The sequence below is a fragment of the Octopus sinensis genome, linkage group LG6, assembly GCF_006345805.1.
Source record: "Octopus sinensis linkage group LG6, ASM634580v1, whole genome shotgun sequence".
NCBI lineage: Eukaryota > Metazoa > Mollusca > Cephalopoda > Octopoda > Octopodidae > Octopus > Octopus sinensis.
In genome coordinates this window covers 77,060,869-77,075,543 of record NC_043002.1, presented here as the reverse complement: position 1 = coordinate 77,075,543, position 14,675 = coordinate 77,060,869, and the positions used below count along the sequence as shown (strand labels likewise).

General features: G+C 32.4%; 1 protein-coding gene across 5 annotated transcripts in view; it reads right to left on the bottom strand.

The window, feature by feature from the left end:
- LOC115213367 (disks large-associated protein 1) overlaps positions 1–14,675 on the bottom strand; it is a 443,386-nt gene that overhangs the window by 304,663 nt on the left and 124,048 nt on the right. For all 5 annotated transcript variants that reach the window (XM_029782310.2, XM_029782311.2, XM_029782309.2 and 2 more), the window contains one exon: positions 11,958–11,970. The gene's annotated coding sequence lies outside the window, so the exon portion shown is untranslated. The remainder of the gene's footprint in view (positions 1–11,957; positions 11,971–14,675) is intronic.

The window sequence follows — 14,675 nt, the reverse complement described above, 5'->3', positions numbered from 1 at the left end:
TGCTAGCTTATAATGAACAATATTGGTTTTAAATTCTGGAATAAGGCCAGTAATTTTTGATAAGAGAGTAAGTTGGTTAGATAGACCCCTGTACTCAACTGGTACTCATTTTATCAACCCCAAAAGGGTGAAAAGCAAAGTCAACCCCAGTGGCATTTGAACGAAGGATGTAAAGTTGGAAGAAATGCTGTTAAGTATTTTCCTCGCACAGTAACAATTCTGCCAGCTCACTGCTCTATAATGAATAATATTAAAAAAAAGATAATGACATACACACACATACGCACGCACACACACACACACACACACACACACACATACACATGTATATATTATTTTATAGATATTGCTATGGCAGAACCGAAGAAGAAATGTTGACAATACATTATTGAATATGTAAGATATGGCTTTATTCCATCACCTACAAACATGCTGTTACTAATGTGCCTGATTTGAGAAAAAGCATTTTCGAATGAATGCGTGAAACCTTCAAGATAAGAAGAGCACTTGAAAAGAATTTGTGCTAAGACAGATAAAGATTTGTCTTTTTTTAAAGCGCTTCCAGATCAATTTTGCAAACAACTGATGTTGTCAAGTATTTTTCTCCTGCATCGAAATAAAAAATGATGCTTTATATGCTTTTCACAAAATTTCTTTACTGATTGCTAAATCCAGAAAGCCATATACTATTGGCAGAGGATTGATTCTTCTAGCTCTTAGAGAAGTTCTATATAGCATGTTGCATGAGTCAGCATCTGACATAATCTATAAAATTCCATTTAGCAATAATACGATAAATTGATGAAACAAATAAGAATATGCAAGATACATGATGGAACTTTTTGAGAACTGCATGATTTTCTTTACAAATAAATGAAGGGATTGAAGTCTTGCTGTTAGCTTATATTTGGGCTATAAAAGAAGGAGAAATAACTCAAGAGTTATTACTTGCCATTTGCCATTCAATAAAAGGAAAGTTGCTGTTTCTTGCGAAAGAAAGATGGCGAGCTGGCAGAATTGTAAGAATGCTGGACAAAATGCTTAGTGGCATTTCATCTATCTTTACATTTTGAGTTCAAATTCCATCAAGTTCGGCTTTGTGTTTCATCCTTTCGGGATTGAAAAGAAAAAGTACCATTTGAACAATGGGGCCAGTGTAAACAACTAGCCAAGTCCTTTGAAATTGCTGGCCTTGTACCAAAATTTGAAACCAATATTCCCTGTGAAAGAATTTTTATAATACTCACTATTTCTAGAAATTAGTTTATGGAGGGCTGCCACCATGTATCGATTACATAATTAATAAAGTTAATGTTGAATTTATTAGTGGTACATTAAATGATTCCGTGACAAGTAAAAATATTAAGTCATAAAAAATCCTTTAGTGACCATTTACATTGCTCATTGCAATACATCATTGACAATTAAAAAGGATCAAAAATAATTCTTACAAGGACAAATTATTCAAACAGTTGTGCAAACGAAACAATAAGGATTTTATTTGCTTGATATTCCATATTGATGTTAGCTAGTTGTCAAAGGATGACTGACTTATTTTTATAGCCTTTTAAAGAGAGTTTTGGAAATCTTTGAAAACATGTTTTCATGTGAGACCACTCGGAATAATTTAAAATGACATAGTTTATATGTAGGATTTATTTTTTAAGTTTAATTAAATGAATTCTCAACTGTATGGAGATGAACTCGGCTTGATTAAAATTAGAGTTGTATTTATGCTTGTGCTTCAAAACTTATTCTGTTCAAATACACCTTGGGGCAAGGAGAATGTTACCAGTTTCTGATCCCTTCTGTACCTAAAGAAAAATCAGAAATACATAATGATGACGTTCAGTTCTATTATCATCATTCTGAAGCATTTTATATGGACTTTGATTTGAAGTGAGGACCTTCATAGGGAAGCTGTGTTCAAATCAGAACAAGTTATTCTCTTTTATCAAGTTTCCAGTCGGCATCTTAGACTTGTTTCTAAGTGTTCAGGAAACAATAACACAACTTACAAGAAGAGTTGAATAAATTAAAACCCAGTGATAAACTGAAGCTCAAATTTAAGAATAGGAACCATCATTTCTGGTTGCCTGTCAAATTAGAAATATCTTATCCTGAATTATGGGCTACTATGAAAGACATTCTGAACTGTATTTTAGTTATCATATTTAGATGCATGTGGATTTAACATCCTTACAAGCATGTCAACAAAAAAGAGAAGCCAATTATAAACAATAAAATGGAACAATTAAGAATGGCTTTCTATTATTCTGCTGGATGAAGGCAATGAGGTGGTAGAATTGTAAGCACACTGGACAAAATGCTTCAAAATGCTTAGCAGCAATTTGTCTGTCTTTATCTTCTGAGTTCAAATTTTGCCAAGGTTGATGTTACCTTTTGGGGACAATAACATAAGTACCAGTCAAGTACTGGGCTCGATGTAATCGAGTTACCTCCTCCCCCAAGTTGCTTGCCTTGTGCCGAAATTTGAAACCAATATTCAGCTGGATGTAGAATAATTAGTCTCATCATTCAAATAATTTTAGATAATTTTGTACAATTATATTTTTAGTTAAACAATAAATATTTAAATAAAACAATTTCTTAAAATGTAATTTTCACCGTACTATTTTTGACTAACTTTATGTATGTGTGTGTCATGAAATATCTGCACTAAAAATGGCATGATAGGTTGAAAAGGTTTGGAGAACATTATCGTATATGTCAATATCCTGGGTTCGTTTCCTTCATGTAAATTTAATTGAAGAGAAAGAATAAAAAACTTTCACTTAAACTAAAATTAAAAAGTTATCCTTTATGGCTGTTATATCCTGTTTCAAAAGATAAACACTATTGATATAATTGATAATTTCTCCTGAGATTATCCCAAGATAAAACCAGATTAGTAACATTACAATTTTACATATTACTATTGCAATTTTAATCAGTGCTTTCTGTGGCACTAAGTCAATTAAATACTGGAACCACTCCTTGACAAATAAAAATTATCAAACAAAACTACTCTGAAGAATGTCTACTTGCTGGGATTTTACTGCTTAAAATGGGTTTTATAAGATAGGAAGAATTTCCTTCATTGCTAAAATACTGCGGCTGACAGCTGTGAGTTTGGTATGCAATTTTGGGGGATAGGATTTCTTTACACTTCTTCCCAGACTGCTATTCTCTCATGGGTACAGGGAAATATTCACACATCTGTCTGCACATCTAACATACACAGAAGTTTCTGAAATATATTTAAGGAAATTGCATGGGTGTGTGTAAAAAAAGAAAAAAAAAAGAGTGGGAGAGACATTAAGAGATGTGTAATCTTTTCTTTATGTTTCCTAAATTTATTTTGTCTATTTTTTTCTATAAAAAACTAAAAACAAATTATATTCTTTAGTTGATTCAAACATCAATGTGTTTCAACAAATAGGAACAAATACTAAAAGTAATTCCAAAATAAGATTTGTCATCAAATTATCAAAATCGATAGGAGAATACCTAGAAGAGCTTAATAAGGTCAACTGCCATGAGGAGTGAAGTACTTAATGTTTTGGTCTCTGACTCTTTGTCTGAGAGTCAGGAAGAGTGAACAAAAACGGTAATGTTGCTTTGATTAGTGGCCAGTAAATAGTAATTTTCCTCAAATTCTGGATTTTAGTGTATTCTTGACTACATTGTTTTATAAGTCAGTCTTTTTTGAAGATTGAATAATTTGTGGAAGGTTTGGTTGGTATTTCTCTTTTTACTTGCCTACACTAGCATTAGAGAAGCCAGGTAATACCTGCAATAAACTAAATTCTTACATCTGGGTGGATATGTTTGACCATATTCAGAACATCAGGAACAGCAACAGCAACGAAGGTGTGATTGTGATATGATTGTAGGAATGCCTAACTTGGATAGGTTGACTGAAAGAATCAAGGATTGATGTTAAGTTGACTCACTAATGTACATACTCAATGGACACACTCCAGCTTCTAATACACAAACATGCTGTTTCCTCTCTCTACTTTTCTACCACTGTTAGAATGGCCCCCTGCTGTTTGGAGCTGGCTGATCTCATTTCACTTCTCCTCAAGCACTCTTGACTCATCTGTCCGTCCTCTCATTGTCTACCTATATTGTGTCCAACCCCATCCTGGCACCCACTCTAACCTTCCTACTCAGGATGTTGATCCTCTAGATTCTAAAATTCTCTCCTGGCTAGTAATTTTTCTATGACTGTCAACATGCAACAGTTTAATCAGAACATTAATGACATCATTCTCACCAGTCTTGGAGAACTTATGAAAGATATGGGAATTTCCCTTTCTTCCAGGCTCATCATCATCATCATCCTCATCATCATCATTTAACATCTGCTGGCATGGTTTAGCCGGTTTGTCAGGAGCTGGCACCAGCTGTCTGTTTTTGCATGGTTTTTATGGCTAGAGGTCCTTCATAATGCCAATCACTTTACAGAGTGTACTGGGTGCTTTTTATGCAGCACTTCCATGGGTGCTTTATACACAACACTGGCACGGGTGCTTCTTATGTGGAAACTACCAAACTAACACCATCACCTCCTTTTTCTTTTCCTATCTCTTAAATGAAGGGTAACATTAAAAAATGGTAGATTCTTCAAGTCTCACAGCAACTTCTAAAGAATAATTGTGCCAATGTTAATCATCATCAATTACCTTGGATTTCAGATTTTTATCCAATCAAAAGTTAAGCAGCTTTAGATTTTTAGTTGCTTAATTATTTGAAAAGTTCTGTTGCAGTGTCTCTTATGTAGGGTGGTAACATACATATCGAAGGATGTTTGGTATAATATACATGCTTGAATAATGTTTTGCCTTTACCAAGTTGCTTGGGTTGCAAAAAGTCATCAAAGTCTAAATTATTCAAGTGCAGATGGAAATGAAATATATATGAACTTTAAGGTGCATGGCTCAGTGGTTAGATGTCAGGCTCACAATCATGAGGTAGTGAGTTTGATTCCCAGACCGGGCTGTGTATTGTGTTCTTGAGCAAGGCATTTTATTTCACATTGCTCCAGTTCACGTAGCTGTAGAAATGAGTTGTGATGTTACTGGTGCCAAGCTGTATTGGTCTTTTCCTTTTCCTTGGATAACATTGGTGGCATGGAGAGGAGAGGCTGGTATGCATGGGCTGGTATGCTGGTCTTCCAAAAACAACCTTGCCTGGACTTGTGCCAATACAGCTTGGCACCAGTAACATCACATTCTTGACTGAAAGTGTCTTTACTACCCTATGAAAATCAGCATTAAAAAATCAGTATGTATGTGTGTGTGTGTGTGTGTGTGTGTGTGTGTGTGTGTGTGTGTGTGTGCGTGCATGCGCACGCATGTGTTTGTGTGTGTGTGTGTGTACGTGTGTATGAGTGTGTACAAGCACTTATTTTGACTAGCATTCACTAACCAGCATTTCACATATCTTATTTATTCTAGCACACACATACACACAGACACTGTTGCCTACAAAACATGTTATAGGAAATCATATTTTAATAAATTTAAAGGATTTAGTATAACAAAAGCATCACACACAATTTTCAAATGTATTTTGACACAATATTATTTATCTCTGTTTACAATAGTCTTTGAACTATTTCCCCCTAAAGAACCATAAAAATGCTCTGATCAAACAGTTTATATTATTGATCTGGTGATAAAACATTTGTTAGTGATCCACTAAAATGTAAATGTGACACAAGTGGTTGAATAGATTATAGATTACAGTTCTTTGAATTTACAATGCACTGAAAATGTTGATTCAACGATTTAGTCCACCAACTTATCACTTGATACAGCAAACAGAATGATATTTATATTAGTTGTGGTTTGTGGGTAGCCTAGCTACTTTAGTCATCAAATTTATTGAATGTTTCGGTGCTTAATTGTAAGAAACAGGCTTAGTGTAAATAGAGTAAGAGAGAGAGAGAGAGAGAGAGAGAGAGAGAGAGAGAGAGAGAGAGAGAGAGAGAGACGGTGGGTATTGATTGGCTGGTTGTCATTTCACTCACTTATACAAAAAAAATTGATTAATGAGAAATTTATTTGTAGTTAACTCTTTGGAATGCTTCTAAGTATAAGCCCATAAGTATTAACCCATTAACAGTTCTGAGAGTGAAAACCTATGATCAAAGGCTTTCCAGCCTTGACCATCATGCCAGTTTAAGGGTATCTAAAATATATCATCTAATAAAGCCATCTCTTTTTTTTTAAGAATGTGGGATATAATTCAAGGAAGATTTGGTTGCTATTTCTAATAGGTCAGTTGACAACATAAAGATTCTTTTGTTAGCTGGTATATGCTACAATCAACTGTCATGATGTACTCATTATTATGAAAATATATATGAGCTGTGAAGTGTCATTAGTTGGAGGTACATGATGTTCATAATAGATATAGGCCTAAGAGTTTAAATACTACATTAATCTGTATCTGAGATGTAGTGGGATAACTATCAGTGTTTAGGTTGTAGATGTACAACAAATGAAGTTGATTCTTAATAAAAGATATGTTAAGGCAGCAAGCTGGTAGAGTGTTTAACACACTAAGCAAAAAGTGCTTAGCAGTATTTCGTTTGTCATTATGTTCTGAGTTCAAATTCTGCTGAAGTTGACTTTGCCTTTCACCCTTTTGGAGGTCGATAAAATAAGTACCAGTTGAACACCGGGGTCGATGTAATTGACTTACATCCTTCCCCCAAAACTGCTGGCCTTGAAACCAATAAGGCAAGCGTGAAAATAACAGCAGTTGTGTTCTTCTAAATGTCTACCATGACTCTGCAATGATGCAATTGTTCCAGTTACATCTCATAATTGCAGGTTAAATCCCTTATCAAACAAATACGATTGCATAATCAAATATGATTTAGTATTTTAAGTGTTACAGATGTAGATATGAAAGAGAGTAAGTAATACTCTACACACTAACAGTAATCTATGTCAGCCTGAAAGCTAGTCAATTAATGACTAGCAGTACCAATTAATGGATAGAAAGTTCATAACAGATATGATATATTCATGACAAGATATGAAACATTTAGAGACTTAATTTAGTCAGTTTAAGCTCAAAAGCTTTAATATTAGCAGCATTATTATAATTTTCTGGACAACATTGAATCATTTTCCTCATTTATTTTGAATGTGAATGATTTACAAACAACACTGTTGTGACAATATTCTTTTTTACTCTAGAGTAAAAAAGAATATTGTCGCAAGGCCTGAAATTTTTGGGGAATGTGAGCCAGTCGATTAGATCGACTCCAGTATGCAACTGGTACTTAAATTATTGACCCTGAAATGATAAAAGGCAAAGTCAACCTCAGTGGAATTTGAACTCAGACTGTAAAGACAGACGAAATACCACTAAGCATTTTGCCTGGCATGCTAACGTTTCTGCCAGCTCACTGCCTTACTGTTGTGACAATATTAATTTTAAAATACTGTTAATTAAAATAATCTACAAAAGCATTTACATTAACTATATATAAAACTGATTTACAGTCTGAAGCCCAAAAACAATGTGTTTACAACCACCTATAACCATTACAAGGATTAAAAAAAGCAAAACATTCTCTCAGTGTCTAGTATATAGTTTCTTCATGAAATCAGTCACTGTAGACAATCTCTCACTAAACTATGGATTAGCAACAGATTGATAACAGATTATCGTTAATTCATACATCTTAACTAGTTGGGATTTAAATCACCTTGGCTTCTGAATGGTTGTAAATTGAGTTGAAAATATAAATAACTGCTTAGCAGCAACATGCTCACTCATCAATGAAATTTAGCCATGGTGTCACCACCATCACCATTACTACCACCACAGCGTACAGGAAATGATACAGAAAGTTATAGAGGAAAGGCATGAATGAAGTAGTAATTTCAAAAATGGAAACTTGGTTTATGTCAGCAAATGGATAAAAAATATACAATAGTAACAATTGCAATATGAGAGTGGTTAAAAGTAAATTATAAGATTACTATTTGATGAAAACTTTAAATTTCTCTCTCTGGATTATTTTGAAGATGTGAGAATGCATGTGAAGAGTTCTTGCGGATTAGAAGCCGAATAGTCTTGGCTTGAAACTTTGGTTCAGACTTGGAAATTTGAGAGGAGCCACATCATCACAAAAATCATCACAACATTGTCATCGTCATCATCATTGTCATCATCATTATTTAATGTCTGTTTCCTTTGCTGGCATGGATTGGATGGTTTAACAGGAGCTGATAAGCCAGAAGATTTTGCCATGACAATGTAAACTCTTTTCCAACTATTAGTACACTGTTGATGATAGTAGTTGCATCTCAGTGAAAACAAGTGTTGATGCTGCATGCAAAGCAACAATCCCAACTGTTTTCAGTTGTGAAATCATGACCTAAAACTATACACCATAGTGGTAAGAAAGATAGATAACAAAAACAAATTTGCTCTAATTTAATCCATAGAGTTTTGTGGATATTAATCTAGTAAAAGCAAGTGTAATATCATACTTTGTAAATTAGTTACTTGCAGTTCTTAGTTGAAATTTGCAGATGTCTGTAACATATTGGAATTCATGGATTAACTGTAACTTTCAATAAACAACATTTCCTATCACAAAAATAATTTACAACTGCTGCAATAACAACAACTACAACAACAACAACCATTGTTGCATTTCTTAAATCAGTCATAGAAAAATTTATAAATAGAAGGATTTTATATAATAACTTTTTGGAATACTTGAAAGTATAAACTCTTGTGTAACAACTCGTTAATATGATTTCCCTATGATGGTTATATGCAATAAGTAATTAAGGACACTTGTGGCTGGTGTAGATGTTAAAGGGTTAAATATAATGCACAATCCATGACTGTTGTCAGTACCGCCTGACTGGCCCTCATGCTGGTGGCACGTAAAAGCACCCACTACACTCTCTGAGTGGTTGGCATTAGGAAGAGCATCCAGCTGTAGAAACTCTGCCAGATCAAGATTGGAGCCTGGTGCAGCCATCTGGTTTGCCAGTCCTCAGTCAAATCGTCCAACCCATGCTAGCATGGAAAGCAGACGTTAAACGATGATGATGATGATGATGAATCAACAATAACTTTCTTATACTGATGAGTTGAACATCGTTTTGATTTAGTTTCCAAGAATATGAGTATTGCCAGGGAAATGAAATGGCTAAATATGGTTAGATATCTTTATTTTGTTGGTAATGAGAGAAAAGAAAATAACAAAGAAAACAAGTGAGAAAAGCAACTGTAGAAAGAAAAACATTCTTTTTCTTTGGCAGTTGTGTCTCTGGGCAAAATATTAAACTAAATTTGAAATACTTTGCATTCATTTAAGATATTAATAAGAAATATGGATGAGTGACTGTGATAACAGGCTTTTAGTTAATGGTTTTTGAGCTCATATCTTAGTGCAAGTACATGTATTATGACCTTAGGCACTCCTTATTCATTTTTTTATGCCTAATTAAAAAGTCATAATAACTAGCCATTCTATTTATGGTAATAATTTTTATAATAGTTTTGTTGGAGTACTTGTATTGCCATCAATATGTTAGTTCCAGCATAAATATTACTGTATGAAGCAATACTGACCTATTCTAAACTTCATCATCTACAAAATGTAGAGGAATGAGAGAAAGGAAAAGGGAGAGAAGAAAACCATAGCAGTAGTAATAAAATTGCTATAGTAAGTTTTAATTAAAGTGTTATAAGTAATATAATCTACCAGACTGGATGTTTTTTATGCAACGGATTGTGAAATTTAAAAGCACATTTTCTGAAACATGAGTAATTTACTTTTAAACTTTTAATCAAATTAATAAGTTGTTTCTGTTCTAATTAGCCAAATTAAAATTTTGTGAGAGTTTACAAATTAAAAAAAATCTTATGCTAATTGTGTTATGCCTCTTGACTTTCGAAATATTTTGCTTTCATAAGAGGTAGAAGTTGTTTACTGCAGACCTTTTTGACATCAACCCGCCTGAGACTACCTCTGCTTCTATGATAGAAAACTTCCCAGTTTAAAGTGTTCATATCTAAATTTAAACTTTCAATCAAAGATTTTATGTAACAATGTTTTTTCAAGTCATTTTCAAAACACCAACTAAATCTTGTTTATTTTTTTAAATAATCGAAACACATAGGCAGTGTATTTCATTAGAAATATGATCACAAAAAGGTAACAATGTCTATAGATAATGAGAATTTTATTAGTTCAAACGATATTTTCCTTAAACCTTTCTGTCTTAACATTTTCTTGTCCATTTCTTGTTTCTTCATGTTATTCACTCTCATTTGGCAAAGCAATTAAGGATAATGGTCAAAGTGGAGCTGCTGATTAAAATAATTACATTAATCTCTTCTCTCCCCAACACACATCTTGAATCTACTTTTAAATATGGCAATCATAAACAATAGAATTAACCACCACTTAAGAGGATAATAATCTTACTATAAGTATCTGGCTTGGTACTGTAAGGATAGCTGAGTTCAAAGTTTGATGAAGAGTGTTTTTAATGATCTAATAATATTTAATGAAATAAACTATTTCATGTTTAACAAAGTTAATTTAATTTAATTTATGCATATCAATGCACACGAGTGTATACAATAAGATATGCACACAGAAATAACAATATGGACTGGATGTTGTCATTTAGCTCTCAGGTCAGCTCTGATAAAACAACCTGTAATCAAGCTATTCCACTAATGACCATCCTGCCTTTTTTCAGGCATTTGTACTTTGAACTACATTATTCACTGTATACTTCTCAATTTTTAAGATGGTAGGATATATTTTGAAGGTGATTTGGCTGTTATTCCTAGAAGTCTGGGTAACCTATAGAGAAGATCCACTTGATGGTTTACTGAGGTAGGATGCCAGGAGGACATGTAGATAAAGCAATGGATTACAATCATATAAATACAGATCTATATGGCAGGTCATAGGCGTTTTTTGTGTCTTGAGGTGGTAAAAATCATAATAAATATCTGAGAAGCTTTCTGGAAAGTTAACTTTGATAGTCTAGTATCCGATCATGTGAATATCTGTCTCATTTGTTTAGTGTTATTGAGACTAATCAAACGCACATCCAGTGGATTTTATTTTTGCTTTTTTTTAATATTTTCTAATAGTTGGAGCATATGGTTATTATAATTGAAAACTCTTCTAGCATTAACTACTTCATCATGTTGTGCCTACTTCCTGTAGAATATCATGCATAAATAAGGTTTGAATGTATATTCTGCATTTAGAATCATAACTTCTCATCTACCATGCCTCAGTTTAACATATTTGTAAATATGAATCACTTTGGAGTTCAGAAGCTTAAATTCTCTCAAAATTAACTCAGCTTTTGTTCCTTAACATTGAGATTAATCTGTCAAATTTAATACTTATTTACTCACATTGTTTTGAATTCATCGTAGTTTTGAGATTTTTTAGAATGACTATGTGTGGTAGGTGTGAAAAGCCAGAATTTAACAGTTTGAACATAAAACAGGTAGAATATTTTAGCTAGCTATGGCCAGTTTAAATGCTAAAGGGTACCTTTTGAAACCACTCTGCATGCAACTACCCTTGGTTCAATGATATAAACTTCTAGTTTTAAAATGGTTTTAGTTAAATCCTTCAATCAAAATTTCATGTTAAGTTTTATTTTAAATGCCATTTAATAATAACAGAATTATTTTATGAAATATTTCATTATTTTCAAAATTAATGTAGAATATTGTAACAAAAATGGTAAAAGAGGAAGAAAATAAGTACTAGTTGTAGATATTCTCTTCCAGAAGTAGATTCCATAAGTTTCATTTAATTCCTCAAAAATCTGTTTGTTTCTAAGTATTTTTAGAAGCCAAAACTCAGCCACCAAAATTATGTCTGAAAAAAACCATTATTTATGTAAAATTTAGAAGATACTCACCACTTAATAGTACCTGAAAAAGAAATAGAAAAGCATTTTAATAAAAATCATACAAGTTGCAATGATGAATTATCACAAACATTTGGAAACTTTGGAGAATTCTGTTTAAACATTTAACATTTTATATGGGATTACAAAGTCTTGGATAATAATTTCATTTGATTTATCAAGTTATGTATTGATATCTGTGTATCAACGAATTTATATACCAAGTTAGCGACTTCTTTATCTGTTATGACAGCTATAAAGTTATCTATTGGTATATTACTATAATTTATTGACACATCTATATATAGTTATTAAAATGTTGATTTATATATATATATATGTGTGTGTGTGTGTGTTTTTTTTACACACACCTACATACATACATATACTACATACATACACATATATACATACACACACATATATATATACACACACACATCTATGTTTGTATGTATATATATGTATATATACATATACATACATATATATATATACATATATATACATACATATATATATATATATATACACACACACATATATATGATATGTATGTATATATACATAAATACACACACACACACGCACACATATATATTTCAATCAATAAACCAATATACTTATCTATTTTATTAGTAATTGTTTAATTTATCTTTTTAATGGAATCATTTTGTGTGAAAACTTATTCTAATAAATAAAAGTCATTGTTGACTCTATTTCCATACGTTGAGAGTTTGTGTTTCTTTTATGATTTTCTAATGCAAATTAGCATCCATTTAACATTTGCAAAGATAAGATAGTAACAGAGTAAGTTTGCCTTTCTAGCAAAGAGAAAAAAAGCAAAAGCAAAAGCAAAACAAAGACGTCAGCGTATAGTGAAATCTGTAATTTAGTTGTTCCTTCCTTGGCAACAAAATATAACATTAAGCAATAAATAGGTCCAACGTGTGAATAACAATAACAATAACAACAAATTTGGGTTTACTTTTGTTTTATAATTACACAGATGACCAGTTTTCAATGGAGAGAAGGATATAGTCAATTGAATTACCCCATTATACTACTGATGCTTGTCTGATTATATTCAAAGGTGTTTGAATTCAGAATAAAGAGATACTAAATGAAATGCCATTAAACAACAAGTCTAACATAGTAGCATATGTAAATCCTTTACCATTCTGATAAAAACAACAATTATAAAATTCATATAACTATGTTGTTGCTGTCAGTTTTGTTTTTTGTTTTGTTGTGTTTTTCTTTCTTCCTAGGTATGAAGTCGCAAGAATATGAGAGAGGGGAAAATGTAAATACTGATAATAGATACTTTGATTTGATATCTAGCTTTTGAACACAGAGAAAGGAAGTTTTTCAAAAGGACAACAATGTGTCAGCGAAAGAAGTTGAGAAAACTCTCCAAATCAAAATATCAACAAATATGAACATAAAAAAAAGAATCCCTGTAATTACAGACGTCTAGCAACAGTCTGTGAAAATAAGCATAAACATCAAAAGAAATTCTCGATAAATGTTCCACGTCTAAGATAAAAAAAAAAACAACAAAAAAAACAGTGCTCCACTGAAGTGTATATATATCTTTAAAAAAAAGTACTTTAAGAAAAAAATATCAACAAAAACAGAATGGCTTCTAATGAAAAACTTACTCTAAGAAGATCTAAATAGAGCAGAATATATCATGCATAAAAGTATAACATAAACTTTGTGGAGATGAAAACTGCTGAGGTTTTATACTGAAGAAGATGGAACACTGTTTACAAGAGACAAAAAAAAAATGAATAGATAAGAGTAGTGTAATTTTAAAATTCCTTCAAAAATATTTGAATTTCAAATAGACAAAACAAAAAGACAAACTGCAAGATCTTCATAAATTATATGAATGGTATAATCATATGTTTCTTACATTGCTACCTCTATCTCCATCTCTGAATTGTTGAATTTAAAACAATTTTTGGAAGTTATAAAAATTTTTCTGTAAACTAGAAATCCCTCTCTCTCTCTTTCGGAGAGGCACAAGCACCTACACGCACATATACACACACGGCAGTAACTTCCACCTACCGAATTCAATCACAAAGCTCCGGTCAGCTCGGGGCTATAGTGAAAGACACCTACCCAAAGTGCCATGCAGTGGGACTGAACCCAAAACTATGTAGCTAGGAAGCAAGCTCCCTAACCAGATTTAAATAATAAATATAGACATTAAAACTCCTTTTCTTATTGCAGGAGCTTTTGGTTTATGCTCCTATCAAGCATGTTGATGTTTTCAATACCAAGTCACTTAGAATCACTACAAAGTTTATAGTTCAAAACCTTGTGGGGTGAAGTGTTCATATTTGAGTTAAAATCTGTCAATTTATGTCCCATTGAATAAGGGACTTTATAGAATCCTTTCATAATTCTTAATTATTTCCAAAATTAACACGAACACACAAATCGTATATGTCTTTGAGAAAAATGATCGCAAAAGGGCTAACCACAAGTAAAGCAATTCCTACCTAAGATTTGAAACCTTGTTGGTTTCACTAAGATATTATCCCTCACCTAAGTTTCTGTCATCATCATGCTCATCCTCATCATCGTTTTTGCAACATCTTTTACCATGGTGATATTGGTTTAACAAGACTTCTTGAGACAGTATTGTATGTCAACTTTTTTTCTCTCTCTCTATTAAGGAACTTTATTCTATTAGTGTTTCACACATCAAACTAC